The sequence below is a fragment of the Drosophila teissieri genome, chromosome 3R (genome assembly GCF_016746235.2).
Source record: "Drosophila teissieri strain GT53w chromosome 3R, Prin_Dtei_1.1, whole genome shotgun sequence".
In the NCBI taxonomy this organism is placed as follows: Eukaryota; Metazoa; Arthropoda; class Insecta; order Diptera; family Drosophilidae; genus Drosophila; species Drosophila teissieri.
This window is the reverse complement of record NC_053032.1, coordinates 26,017,972-26,033,432: the sequence shown is the minus strand read 5'-3', so window position 1 is coordinate 26,033,432 and position 15,461 is coordinate 26,017,972. Positions and strand designations below refer to the sequence as shown.

Genomic DNA, 15,461 nt, shown 5'->3' with positions numbered 1-15,461 from the left:
ATCTGAAGTTAAGTGGTACAAATACCTCTTACAAATACCGCAACACAGGCAACACATTTCCGACACATAATTTAGTTTGCCAAGTGTGTAATGACTTTTTCCTCACCATTTTTGAGATACATTGTTACATCCTGGTTTCAGCTGTTTGCTCCCCATAGACCTGGATAATTTGCAGCTCCGTTGATAATTGACGATTAATTTAATAGAATGCCCAAGTTGGGAGTTGTGGCCACTGCTCTTTTTTCTGTGTTTTTTATTTTTTTTATTTTGTTCCTACTTTCCTGGCTGCCCGTTGTCGGCATGCTCAATTGTGCGAAGTTATTTCGCATTCGCCGCAAAGTGGCACCAAAATGCTGTCGTCGCCTGTCGCCTGCCTGTCGTGGCGGTTGGCTGTTTCCTCGGTTTGGTTAGTTCTAAACAACTTGCCACATGCTTCGAAGCTGCAGCTATGGAGCTATGGAGCTATGGGGCTGGGGAGTTGGCAAGCTGGCGAACTGGCGAACTGTGGATCCATGGACTTGGCCTTACTTGGAGTTTATCTCATATTTCACATGCCGCCGCAATTACTGCGGCTACTTACTGCTGCTGCCATTTGCTCCCAAGCCCCCAAACCCCAAGCCCCAAGCCCCAAACAACTCCAGTGTCAACTGGCTGGAAAAAAGAGTAGGAGCCGCCGTGTCCGCTGGCTTGAAATGTTTCATAAATACTTGAGCAACGCGGCAAACATTTTGCTTATAAATCAAAAAGTGACCACGGCGGTTTCTCTTTCTCCGTTTCTCCGTTTCTCTCTTTCTCTCTTTGCTAGCTCGTTGACAGGCGCTTATAAATCTTGTCGCGCACTTCGCGACCAGCTTCCCCAATGGACCACGGTGGGCCCGGACCAAAAGCCCAGGCTGGCATTCACCGACAGCGAGGACGACTTGAGGACGTGGAGTTGGCCTGCCCAGTTGGCCGGTGCAGCCTACGCCAGGGCCACTTGTGCGTTTCATATAACCAATTACAGAAAACAGTGAGAGACAGCGCGTGGTAGGAGCAGCGACGAGGATGAGCGGTGTGGAGCGGACTTGTCCTTTATTCAATTTGTTTCCAAAGTCGTTTAGCTTTTTCATACCCTTGCCTTTGGAGTACCTTACAATTAATGGAAAGCCAAATAATATAAAAATGTTCTTAAATCTTAAACCCTTTCTGCAAGTGCGAACTCTTCAGCTTGCTTCAAATTCAGCTTTGGTCACACAACCCATTTAAATGTGACCATCGTATGCTGATAAAAGTATATTAAAGTTCGAATACCGATTACTCTACTCCATCGCTCCCACTTGTTAGCCTTAAATTTATGTTATTCGAAAGGAAATATACTCATTGGCAGCAACACAGATCCGGCACAGCTGAAAAAAGCAGCGATGGGGGGGAAATGCGATAGCTAAACAAATCGCATTCGAGTTGACATAACTCGCTGTCAATGTGTCGTCTGTATGTCTCATAGTTGCTGCCGCTGTTGCTTTTGCTGTTGCTGATGTTGCTATTGCTATTGCTTTTGGTATTGCCGATGTTGCTGCTGTTGTAGCAGCAATTACACATTTCACAATTGTGCCACGCTAATGATGGGAGTCCCACGTCCAAAGCGCCGTTGACAACTGCCTGTAGATTTTTGTGACATTAGCCAATTGTACAATTGCGTGGAGTGAAAGGCGGCCTAGGAGCATAGAGCATGAGTACCGACTTCATTGCTCCGTCCCCAGATCTCTGACTCAAACGGACTCTCCTTTGGCTTTGGCTTTGGGGTGATTGTGCTGTCCAGTCCATTGATATGCCCGTCGCTGCTAAATGTCAATTAATGTCATCAACTTAGTAGTAGTTGGCTTCTCCTCCGTCCTTTTGCTTGTATTCCTCGTTTTTCGCTTTTTTCCATTTTTCTCGTTTGGTTTGGTTTGGTTTTGTTTTCAGCCTTTTGAACGATTTCGCTTTTAATTGGGCGTTCGGCCAGCGACCAGCCTAGATTTTTAGTGGGCGGTTCTATAGGCAGATTCCACTGCTCTTGACTTCAACCGCTGAATGATTAACAACCAGCAAGTGAAAGTTGTTTGCCTGACACATTTACTGCCTGGCATGGCAAGGCAAGGCAAGGAACTGCATTCAAAGGGACTTCGTCCTCGTTCCTCGTTACTCTCTCTATTCCATTTCCATCTCTATTCCTTGCTCTAGATTTGGGCCGGGTTTTCAAGCTGAAGCTAATTAGAGCAGTTCCAGGCTGCATGCATAAATCAAACATTGCACAAATGCAGCGGAGGTCCAGGGATGTGCTGGTTGTGGACGCATCCTTGGATTGCAGTTCTGTTTGCAGTAATTAACAAGCAGCTGCAGCGATTAGAAACGAGTTACCAAAAAAAAGGAAGTATGAAATTATTGTCACACTCCATTACGACTACTAAATACCCAAACATGCCAAAGGAAATAAATTATTTCATTGTAAGCATTTTAAGGTACTTAAATCATTTCAGATTAGGAATTATTTATGAATAGATGCACTAAACTGCATTGCAATGGATTTCTATTTATTCTGAGGGTTATCAAGAAGATGTGCCAAGAGTTTTTATGTTTTCAAACAACCTCAAGATATCACAACACCCCAAACTAGGGTATAAATGCAAATTTCAGTGAATCGAAAAACTGCTGCAGCTAGATCGCAGATTCGCAGCAACTGCCTAGTCCTCTTCCCAAAAAAAAAAGAAACCTGGTTGCAAATGTTGTGCAAATAGTCACAGAATTTGGTGCAAACGCAGCTCGGGGCCACGAAGAGATGGGAATTTCTGGGGTTATAGGTGTGCAGTGTAGTAGAGTGGAGGAGTGAAGGAGTGGAGGCAACTCATATCTGTTTGGCTCCTCAGCTCATGGATTTTTGGGTCGCTTTGGTTTGAGTTTTTGATTTTTGCCTTGGCCATGTTGTCATAACTCTCCCCATGCCGAGATGGATGCTTTGGCTGTTGCAGCGGGTGGAGTAAAAGGTTTCACTCGGGGTTCAGGATGGGGATATGGTCGTTCACGTTGCGAGATGTTGTTTGGCTTACACTAAACGACATAAGCATAAATCTCACTTACCTACAACTTGATTTACTTACTTCTGTCTGCCTTTCTCCCTCCTCACACTGCTCTCTCTCTCGCTCTCTCTCTCTCTCTTTCGCATTCTGTATCGGTCTCTTTCTCTGTGCGACGTCATAACGAATGTGGCCCTGTCAACATTTCAACTTTGCGCCATTTATGTTGGTCAGCCGCCTGCAGTTTTCTGCTGAGCTTTGAGCTCCAAGTCGTGGACATTGGGTGTGTGTTTTCCAGTGTGTGTGGGAGTGGGTGCTTCACGTTTATTTCTGCATGTGCAGACATTGCCCTCTGTCTCTGCTCGTAGGCGTAGCGTTTTCCCTTCCTATCTGCTGTTTCCAGTCGCCAAAACTGCGAAAAATTATGTGCAAATTATTTATCATTGGTGTCGTTTCCTAAAAATTACATTATAAAAAAGCAACGCGAAATGGCGGACTCTATAAATATATGTAAGTTTTTGTATTTCCACATAAGCATCTACTATTAGAAGTTTCTTTGCTCATCTGAAATGTTGAGTGTCATGCACTTTTTCTCTCTGTGCAGGAGTATTTCATGGGTTACTTCATAAATATATTTCCTGTTTTATGGTGGTCCACTCTCACTCCGATACGTTACTTATGATTCATTTGGCAATTTGGGGTCGTCTGACATTTGATATAAATGTTGAACATTTTGTGCAGCCTCGTAAGGATTTGCATAATGATGACGATGGCGATGATCATTGGTGGGGCTAGACTAACTAGGTTGGGGGTTGTCACGGTTGTCCACCAGCATGGGTTAAGCCATCAGCTTCTTTCACATGACACGCCGGGGCCATAAATTTACAATTCCCCCGAATCGGTTGGCGTCTAATCCCTGGGCTCCAAAACTTGGGCACAACCAACCAGCCACCGCCATAGCCATAGCAACAGCCACACCTCACTAAATACATTTCCATTTGGCGGCCACCTGCACCATTTTATCACCTCGGAAAAGGCTTGCACGCAAAAACCAATTTGGAGCACCCACACAAAGGAGGAAATTTAGTTGTTAAACTCAAACAATTTCAACAATATTTCTGCACATAAATTGCCGCCATTGGAGGGACACTTGTCCCCTTGCCAGCCCAGCCCCTCCCTCGGTTGACATTGTTGCACCATTCAGTTCAGTTGCATCCGCTGCAGTTGTTGCGGTGGCTGCTCCCCTTTTTTCTCCTTCCTTCTTTCTTTGGCCTTTTTTTGGTCAGTCAACGACTTCGCCTGGGGGTCATAAATTTCCACTCGGCGGAGGAGGGAGCACCGACGACATTTGGCATTTTCCCTGCATGTTGCTTCAAGTGAATTATGTTTGGCAGACGCAACTGCAACAGCAACTGCAGCAACAATGAGCTCTCATTTATTTATTTGCATTTAACTTTGGCTTAATTACTTTTCCAGCAATTGGAAGGAGCACATTGATCAGGGGCATATTTTTAGGAGTGCATTCAGTTCGTTTTGAAATAAAAGATATTATATTTAAGAACATCGTTTTTCTGAAATTCATGCATTATAGGATTGCCTTCCATTTGGCCACTCCACATTTCCTGAACCCTAATTACTGGCCATACATAATCGCTGCTCCTAAATCCAATCCTTTGCCAGACTCGGACCCCTTGATTTGCTCGATAATATTACATTTTCATTAGCCTGTCCGTCCGGCTGCCAGCTGCCTGCTGGCTGCTTAATTAATTTTAGTTGATTGTGCGACGCGTGGCATCTGTGGAGTGTCCAATAACCAGCCGAATTTCGAGCGCCGACCGGGAATCTTATCTCCTGACGACTCGCATTCTGGCGATTCGATTCGTTTCGCTTCGCTTTGAAGCTCAGGATGAAGCTCGCTCATCAACGGGTTTTCGCAAGCATATCAGTTTTCATAATTGGCACTGCCCAGAGTTTGCCGGCGGTTGTTCTTGTTGTTGTTGTTGCTGCCTCTTTGGCTGCGCAAACATTTCATGTTCAAGCTTCCCACTCAAGTGGACATTTGAGCCTCCTTTTCGGCCGGGTCTCTCATCAGAGCTCAGAGCTCATCGGAGGAGACGGAGACCCGACTTCAGTTCTGGTCCATTGCCATGGCAATGTTTATGTTGTTGCGTTGTATCTCTGCTGATATGTGCAGCATCATCACCTCATTTAGATATGCGATATGCAAACGCTTTGGCTACGCTTTACGACTGCCGTAGCAAAAGGTGCACACAGAGAAATTGTAGATGCATATTTAATTTCTACAATTTAAGCAGCTTTCAGTGTGAACTTGCGGTTTAAAATATGGTATTTTTATTTGGCCTCCTTTTAAAGAATTTCCTTGCGAATTAGTTTTATTTCTTAACCAAATATTTCATATTGAACAGTGCATATCTTTTAAAAATATGGTTTTACATTACTGCACAGTTTTTTCTCCCTGCATATGTGTCTTTGGGTCTGCCTTTTTTTTCCATTTGCAACTCGGTTGTCGTTGAACTTGACCCTGAGGCTAAGCCAATGAAGAACATGCGCCTTAAATGCCAGAAACCGACTCGGACACGGACGCTTCCTTTACAGTCTCCAGTCTCCAGGCTCGAGACTTCAGACTGCAGACTCCAAACTCCGGTTCCCAGTTCGTGTTCCTTGGTGCCAACGCGTTGCACTCAATGAAATGAATTGGTTGACATTAGTAAGCAGACGAGTGTTGTTGCCGTTGCAGTTGCAGATGAAATTCTAAACGGGCCGAGGGACTGGCCCGAAGACCATGACCAAGAGGTGTGAGAAGTGGTTGTGGGTCTTAGCTGCCTTTAAATGGGGTATATATGTCGGATTGTTTAAGCGAAAATTGAGATGGAGTCGGATCGCTTAGGTTGCGAATGGTCAGGCCGATAAGATACGAAAATTGAATTGGTCTGCTGTATGTGGGAATGGGATGCATGGGAAGGTGCTACCACAAAATGCAGGAATTAATCAGAATAATGCTAGGATAAACAGAATACTGTAAATATCTTATGGATACAACCACTCTGGGCAGATAGCCCATCAAATATGCAATCTAGAAGATAATTGCAAATACAATTATGTAAAGCTTGCTTCGTAAAAAAGTGTATCCATTGCTCACTGAAATGTATATTCTTAGAATTCCTGAAATTTGTTGATGCAACCACTTGCAAAGCAATTTATTTCTATTTAAATGCTTTGAAAATTCCTAACATTATTAAACGTTTCTCATCTGCGAACGTTTAATATGCCATGACCGAGTAAGGTTCATCATGACAATTAAGCAACCATTTTCAGACCCATGTATGAATTCAGTTCCATCTGTCATGGTCTATCAAAAGTGTTGTCACTTCACAGCTGTCTGAGCTGCTCAGGCCCTATTCATATCAATTCTCATATAGCACCCAACTGCAGCTCCATTTCCCAGATACATTCTCTCACTCACAGCCTCGCGAATTCCCAAACACTCCACTCAGCGCCAACTAATTTCGCATGCCCTGCCACCACGAGTCGAGCACTTCAATCCCCGTTTCCAGAGGCAAGACAAAATGCATAATAATTTCTGCCTCAGTCCCTTTATTCCCTAGATTCTGCCCCTGATTCACCCCGAATCCCCCGGATAACCTCCCATTTCTATCCTGGCTCCATCCATAAAACACCCAACAGACTGAGACTGAGACGGGACTCAACCCAATTCCATAAAGCGAAAATCTCAATGAGCGAGTGGGGGGAGGCATTCACATCCACATCCATATCCATGTCCATATCCATATGCTAAAACGAATTCGCCGTGGCGCACTTGTCTAAAATGACATAATTTACGGCGTAGCGCAGTGCCGCAGTTACGCCCACCCAACAGGGCGAGGAATTTTATAAATAATATTTCACTTGTACATATGAAAATTACCCGGGCTCTCGCACGGTTGTAAACATACAGTGAGCAAAAAGTGTGCAATGCTTAATTTTGTTTTAAATTTGTTTTAAAACTATAAGAATACAATTTATAATTGCATAATTATATATGCTTACATATTTTTAAAGCATTTCATAATTGCAACACAATTGTTCCCCATTAATTGTCATTTCTAGAACCCATTTTACCGCAGTGAATGTGAATGCTTTGAATGTATTCATAGGACCTCGTGCAATTTCTTGACTCTGCTCTGATCTGTATGTTGGTCTGTCGGCTTTGCTCTTATTGCCAAATAAATTCGTGCAGCAGTGAAAATGAAATGTGTAAAATATGTGGCACGACTGTCTGAGCCGCAGGCAGCAGCGGCCAACAGCCAGCGGCAGAATGAAGGAGGAGGAGGCCTTGCCCCAAACTTACGGGCCCAGCTTGGGGCAAAAGCCATTTTTATATGGTTTTCACTTTTTGTGTGTTGTGCTTGCTTGCTGGCTGTTCTGTTCTGTTCGCTTGTTGATTGTAGTTGCAGATGTGTTGCCGTTGCCACACCGCAGCAGCACCAACAGCATCAGGAGCAGCAGCATCAGCATCAGCAGCAGTAGCAACACTGCCCTGCCCCAAACTCCAGACCCAGTTTCGGTTGCCGCTTCTCCACCGCTCGGCCTTAATTAACTGCTTATGAATCTGCATATGCAGAGGCAGTCGTCCTCCCTTTGTGTGTAGGTGCTGCTTGCTGCTTGTTGCAAACTCGAAAAAAGCGAAGAAAAAACAGCAGAGAGATGTGGAGAAGAAACCAGCAAAAAAAAAAAAAAAAGAGAAAACAGGATGCTCATTTAAATATTTAATGAAGTGCCTGTGTTGCTGCAAGAGATCTAGGCTGCAGCTAATCGTGCCAAGCTCCCCACATGTAACAGTTTCTGTTTTTTTCCCATCTACACTTTACTTTTCATTTTTCCCTCTCTTGATTTTTGTTTGTGTTTTATTTTTTCGGGCGCCCAGCACCTCTTGACCCATTTCGAGGCTGTCTTTAATTAGAAATTAATTGCAACAAAATCGGGCGGGGTAGAAAAGATACAAGAGTATAGAGAGGAAGTTACGAGCGGCGCCTGCAGCGCCTTGAATTGATGGACATGAGCTCGTTGGAAGACTTGGCTTGACACATGCCAAAACAGGCAACAAACTATGAGGCGGCCTTAGTTTTTTATTGGCATTGGTCTCTTGTGCACACAGAGAAAAAGTTTCTTCATTGTTATGAAATATGAAATTATGAAAACTTGAATCAAGAAGCTAAATGATGGGAAAAGTAGCAAAAGCGCTTTGATAGCTTGCCTGAAATTCAGCTTTTAATGGCAACGAAATAAAAGGAGCCTTCGATTTTGTGTTGTGTACTTGCTGTGGCTTTTTACTTATTTATTTCGGTTTGCATTACATGGACATGCCTTCAATTCAGTTGGCAACACCTTTCAGTCAAGTCATGGTCTGTCTGGGGTCTGGGGTCTGGGCTCTGGCTTTTGGTCCATTGTCTGTAGGGCTTCACTGCTGGTTTCACTCCGCACCGCCTACACATGGAGCTGGGTGATTTTTGCTTAAATTTATATTTACTTTTGCCCGGCTGTTGGATGGACCTCATGTTGTTATCATGTGACATATGTGCATCAACGCCCCATGTTCGTTCGAGGCCTGTCAACGCGGCCCAGAAAGACACCCGTGGTGGTGATTGTATTGGTGGTGCCGATGGTGGAGCTGCACTGCTGCTGCTCCTGCTCCTGGTCGTAGTTGTGGTCGTGGTGGAGTGGAGTGGGTCCAAGATTTATGCTGACAACTCGGTGTTTGATTGGCAAATGGATGGGGTCGTGGCTTCGGGGGAGCCAGCGCGTCGTATGCGTAATTTGACAAGTCTTAAAGTTACCAGTGATTTAATGCCGAAGAATACACACCCAATATACACACAGCAAAACTGCAGCCAGAGAAGTGGCAACTTCCGCATGCCGCTAATTGGCAGGAGCTGTGTGGCAAGCTGTGGCCTGTTGGCGGAAGGGAGGGGGCTGGTGGAGCAGGAGCCACAGGGGGCATCCTTGGCTGGCAATTAACCCGCATTGCCCCAGTCGCCGGGTAGTTGAACTCCAAGTCAGGCTTTTGTTCTCTCCTATGTGCTGGGATGTGCTTTGCTGTGCTGTGCTTTGCCTGCACCGTCTTTCTTTTTTTCGGCAATAAACTAATGAGCGACAAAATGCAAAAGCCGCAGACTAGTGAGAATGGGGCATATGGGGTGGGGTATTCACACTTGGCATGCAACCTACACTTTGAAAAATGTAAATAGGAAACTTAAAAAGAAACAAGATATCTGTAAGATAGAAATCCAAATATTTATACCCTTTGCTCGGCATATAAATCATACTTGGTTTATTCAAAGTCAAAAACCCAACAAGAAGTTTCAGCGAGTTTGAATTCGATTAGTTGCCAAGCACTTAGAAACCAAGTTTTTCTTTTTGAATTTCTGAATAATAAAGTAGGCAAATTGATGCCTCTTCTTTGAGTGCAGCCTTGCCTGTTCTGGGCCTTAATTAGAAGGCAACTCCCAGCGACCAAGTTGGCTTAGACGCTGACGATGACACCCAAACAACTTGCAACTATGCACTATTAACCCTTTGTGCCTCATGTGACTGTCTGTCTGCCAGCGAATGTACATATGTGTGTGTGTATTTGCTATTGCATGCGGGTGTCCTCGGCAAATCTCATTTAGCAATTTAGCCGCACACCCACTCGTTCGCCTTGGTATCTGTAGTCTGGCCCGGTTATGCCGGCCCTGTCCCTGTCCCTGTACCCATGGCTCCATGGCACCATGGCTCCACGGATCCGTGGATCCTTGGCTCACGTCCATCAGTCGTTTGCTCGTTTGCCTGCTCGCTCATTTAATTAACAGTCGCGCGCCACGCCATACTCCTTGTGAAAAAAAAGGCAAACTAAAGGAGGCTGGGCGGGCTCCATTTCTTTTGGTACTTCTCTGAAACCGAACTGAACTGAACTGAAACTCAAACTCAAACTGAAGCTGAAGCTGAAGCTGGAGCTGAACCGAAGCCACATCTATAGCCAAAGTTGGAGCCTGGCTCAAGGCGTGCTGCTGCAATGATTCTTTCCATCCCTTTGACGGCAGATGAGCAAGTTGCATGTTTTTTTAATTATGAATTATCGTTCCGCCCCAGAGGAGATGGCTGCTTGACTGACTGACTGACTGACTTGCTGGCTCTCCGTTTGGTTGGCTGGTGGATTGCTGGATTGGTGGACTGGCTCGCATGGAGCTTGTTGCATTTAAATGACATAATTATGGCGCATAAAGAAACTCCCACACATGCGGCGGCGTTTCAAAGGTAACCAGCCAGCAGCAGCAGCCGCTTCAGAGAAATGCAGACAAAAGGTAATGTTCTGCCCCCATACCGCTTGGTAAATTAAATATTTCCGAACTGGCGGCAGACAACTTGAAAAATTCCCGCACAACAAAATACGAGTGCCAAACAATGCGAAAAAATACAAAAAAAGAATCTTTATTTTCTATTTATATTGTATAACAATTTTTATTTGCACTGGCGGAGCCACTTAACTGCCACGCCCCCAGCAGACTGCACTTGAGTTCCTCTTCTATTTTCTTTTTTCTTTTTTTTTTATTGCCGAACAGAGATTCGCAAAAATTTGGACAATTGAGAGCGTATTTGAGCGTTAAGGCGCATATTATGTGTGCAAATATATTGCAGGCGAAAAAAAGAATTTGATTTCAATTCTGTTTGATTTATATGTATTTTCTGTGGGTTTTTCTTTTTTTATTGTTGCTGTACTTCAGAGTGAAGGCCACTTGTGAAAACCATTTTCATTATGAGTGGTGGGCAGCCACCAAATATAAAAAAGTGTAAGTGGAATAAAAATAAAATGTGTAATAAAACTGCAAATAGAAGAAATAAAATTCCATATCGATTTGAGCACACAAACACAAGCACACACACACACACAGACACACTGATATCAAGCCGTCGATGGTCTAAACAAATAAAATGATGAGCGCCAATGAAGCGGATGCTAAAATGTTTGACTCTCCAGGGGAAAAGGAAGGAATCCTTTTTGAAAAGGAAAGGGCACTTTGTCTGCGTGAATATGTGTTTATTATCTAGTACAGTAGTTATCCCTTAAAGTTATCAGTAAAATATACACAAAATGAAGCAATCCGTGATTTCCCATGGAATCAATATATATTAATATAATTTCGCTTTTCATATCTTGCTGTTTGCATCATCGCACTTAGCGTTTATTCACTGTTAACCAATTGCTGCAGATTGGTTTCGATTTTCAAGTGCAATGAGGTTGATGAAGCACCAAACTCTTGCCAGTTTTTGTATTGCATTTTAGTTCAATTTTAGTTGAAGTATTTAACTTAATTGAAATTCTGTTTGACTTTCCACCTGAAAAAGAAACAAAAACGGATAGGCAGACACGGATAAAAATATAAAAAAAGCTCTTTAATGCCAATGCAACTGGATAATTGAAGCTGTTCAAGGCAAAAACTGGATATCAAAGAAATATCGCTTTCGGACCAACAGTCAGCTTAATGAGAAACAATGTCAGCTGCAACAACTAACTAACTAAGCTTAACTAGGTCTGAAAATAATTATTATATTAGTTATAATCATTCTAATGAATCCTTTATGAACATTTACATTTTCCACTGCAATTAAAATGCAGCGAAACCTCAAAAATAAAAAGTAAAATGCAGGGGACAACAATAGAATGCCTTCGCATAAAGGCTAATTAACTATCGATTGTTTTTGCTAGAGGTTTAATTTTTTCATCATTTTTTGAGCGAAACTTATTACATGGCAATTATAAATGCCCGGCAATGGGTTTGCAATTAAGCATGCATGAAACCACAAATTTGCATTAAAAACGCACGCAGTATTAGCAATTGAATCGAAAATAGTTTTTATCTATAAATACGAGAGTAATTTTAAGCTGATTAATAAAAATGCGAAAATTGAACGCAGGCTTAATAATCCTTCAGCAGCTTGGTTAAATTACTAATTAAAAGGGGAAATTAATGTTGGAATGGTGGAATGGTGCTGCAAATCCCTGCCTGGCCCTGCAAAAAGGAACGTGCCAATGCATAATAAATGATTTTAGTTTGCCACACTTCAGTTGCTCCACTTTATGGCATTATAATATGATAATTTCATCAGTAATCTAGACTGGGGCTTAAGTTATAATTAATTTTATTGATCGAAGGCAGCAATAATTGCCCTGCTTAGGATTCTAAGAACACATGATAAATGGCCCGCTACTTTGGGCAGTCATTCATCAAGTTCGTTAGCTTGTCAAAAACTAAACAACTACATTGCGTATACGCAGTGTTCGCGCTAATGAGCCTTAATTGCTTCACCCGAAAACTAGGCAACACTTTGCTGAAAATTTAAATATCCCAACACACGCAGCTGGGAAAAAGACCTGGTGCGAGGCTGTTAACTAACTGTGTGTGGATCGTCGACACCTACGACACTTGATTTATGACCCACTGCGTCGCTACCTCCCCAAACTCAAAAATTTCCTCCCCACAAATCTGCAACGAAATGAATTTCAGAAGCTTCGCCACTATGGCTGCTCTATGTAGCACTTAATGGTAATGCATAAAAACGCACTTAAATAATCCTGCGCAATTAATCCAGCATTCCGGTTTCGTATTTTATTTGTTGCTTTCGTTACTTAATTGGTAAACATTTTGTTACACTTTTACGAGCGCCAAGGTGAAGGCAGCAAATCAGCCATCACTCTGCCACATAGAAGAACAGAGCAACAGAAAAACAGAAGTCGCCGCTTGCTGCACAGTGGAGTTCGTTCGGTTAATGGAGCAACTTTTAACAGCGTTTACACACACCCATCAACCATCCAGGCACACACGCACCCAATTTAATATGGCCCTTTTATTGTTGCCCGCTACTTGCCTTTGTTAATTAAAACACAAACACGTGCAGTGCGCATAAAATATTCAGCAGGGAGTCCCCAGTCCCCACCTTATAAGGCCACATGCCCTATCTCTACGCATAACTCCCCAAAGCAGAATGATATCATGCCGTTTTCACTATGTTTTTTATGACCCACATAGAGTTGTATGAATCTGAGACTGGGATCAATTGGAATCTCTCTACAAGAGAATATCAAACACATTAGAGGAAACATTTAAGTTTAAATATCACATACAATATACAAGCCTAGCTTAAAGTGTAATCTGCTCCCATTTTAAAATCCACACCATACATGCACCCGAAATAATTGTATGTTGTATTCCCACATTTTTCGCTTAAATGCAATGCAAATTTAATCCTTTTAGCAAGTCGTTTTCATTACATTAACGAGACAAATAACATTTTGGTTTTATCAAAATATTTTTTCAAATTTACTTTCAAAGGGCGAGAACATAATAAAAAAGCAAACAAAATGCCCAGTTCGTGCTCCTTTGGCTGTTTCCATTTTTTACGCCTGTTTGTTTTAAGCGGCAAGAATATTTCAGTTATGCTTTTTTCACATGCCGCGGCAATCATATTCGTTTATCCGCATCCATATCCCTTTTCATGTTTGTTTGCTTGCTGTTATGTGCAAAACAATTTCATGTCCCGTTTGTGTCCTCTCTAGCTTTTTTTATTTTTTTTATTTTTTTTTTGTTGCTTCTGGTTTGTTGGTTTCGCTGCAACATTTTATGAATGCCAAAAATGTGCGTGTTTCTGTGTGAAGACGGCTACGGCTGGTTGCAAAAAGGTTGATGTGAAGACTTCAATTATTGAAATATTGAAAGGGTCGTTTTTTTTCATTTAAATAAAACATGGAACAGCTTTAAATTTGTTAAATGAGCAATTGGTTACCTTTATACGAAGACACCATCCATGAAACATATTAGGATACCCATTTCTTCAAATGCACATCTGTTTCATCTCGCCCAGTTTGTAATTCTTGGAGCGCTTTCAATGCCAAAATTATGTAAAATTCTGTGTTTCCTCACCGTAAAAGAGCGGGTAACAAAAACATGAAATGCTTTCGTCATGAAAGATGCAAAAAGCGTCGACATGCCAAAGGATATTGTGTGATGATGAGGGGTGATGAGGTGGCCCCACGAAAAAAAATTCCAGATTTGGTTATGCAAGAGAACAGAAAAATCAAGTATACGCAGCGTCAGACAAATGCAAAGTGGCAGGCAGCAAAAAGCGAAAGGAGAATATGTGAGTGCGAAGCCATCATGTGTTCATATGTGTGTGTGTGTGTGTGTGTGTGTAAATAAGCACGAAAATTCCTCAAACATAAATATGAATATTCCGCAGCTTAAAGCCCGCACACTTTAATGTGCTGAAAATGTGAATTAAATTGAAATGGGTGCGACGACGGTACACGACTCGACTCGATTTGGCTGCATCTACAGCTCGCTGTTCGCAATTCATGGTGGTCGAGGGCCTGTCACGTTGTCTGCGGTCGACACAACTGAAATTCACCTTGAAACGGCCACAGAAATGATGTGTCCAGTGCAGTTGGGCCGTTGGGGCAGCTGCCACAGTCGACCGCAAAAGAGTTAAGAGTTGGCAAAAATCTTGATGCAATTATTCATATAAAACGCAACACGCACGAACTGCAACGATACGATACGAAACGGAACGGAACGAGCCTGAGATGCAAAAAACCCTCAACGAGTTGAAGGTGTGTGCCCAGCGGCAACAGCTGCGACCCGATCCTCCAATCCTCCGACTCTCTGATCCTCTGATCTTTTGGATCTGTCTCAACGCCACTGATCCTCCACTGACAGTTTTCCTGGGAACTTGGTCATGGGCATGGGCAGGGAATTCAGAACACCGGCCCCAATGCGAAATTCATTTGTCATGCTTATAATTGTCCCACTCCGTTTCGTTCGCCAACCAAATTGCAATTTTACGGAGCAAGCTCCGAGTATTTCTTTTTCTTTTTTTTGTTTTTAGTTTTATTTTCCTGCTGCTCTTGTTGTGCGTGGCCCGCAGATTGGCCAAGCCAGCAATTTTAATGAAAACGTTTTGGCCCAGCCCAGCACTGGAAAAAAAAAACCCATGTGGATGGAAATTCTAGTCATTAACGGAGGTGGATGAGTTCATTTTGACGTAGTTAAATGAAACAAGGGTCCTATTAGTAAAAGTATATGCTGTATCTATAATTGGCCACGATTATGGTGAATGCTAGGTGTTGGTTTACGGGCTTTCTCATTTGAATTTTGTCTTGCCATTGGGCCAGCCCTTTTTTTGTGCAGTGCATCCCTTAGTTTGCGTCTGAGATCCTGGACTGCCTTCACGTAGCCCTTGGTTTTGGCCGCCGCCTGTGTGTGGGGCCGCCTCGATTGCTGTCAGTAATTATGCTTAATTTTTGGCTGTTTGTTTGTATTCCTACGTTGTTGTTGTTTTTTGTTTTCTTTATTTTCTTACTGGGGCGCAAGCAAGCAA

The 15,461-nt window shown here is 42.9% G+C and overlaps 1 protein-coding gene and 1 long non-coding RNA gene across 5 annotated transcripts in view; one reads left to right on the top strand and one right to left on the bottom strand.

The window, feature by feature from the left end:
* Positions 1-15,461, top strand: part of LOC122622256 (sterile alpha motif domain-containing protein 5-like) — a 153,806-nt gene that overhangs the window by 46,285 nt on the left and 92,060 nt on the right. The window lies entirely within an intron of this gene.
* Positions 13,458-14,767, bottom strand: LOC122622259. The gene is made up of 3 exons (XR_006326284.1): positions 14,493-14,767; positions 13,872-14,040; positions 13,458-13,753 (listed from the first exon to the last, which is right to left on the bottom strand). It is a non-coding gene; the product is annotated as an uncharacterized LOC122622259 (long non-coding RNA).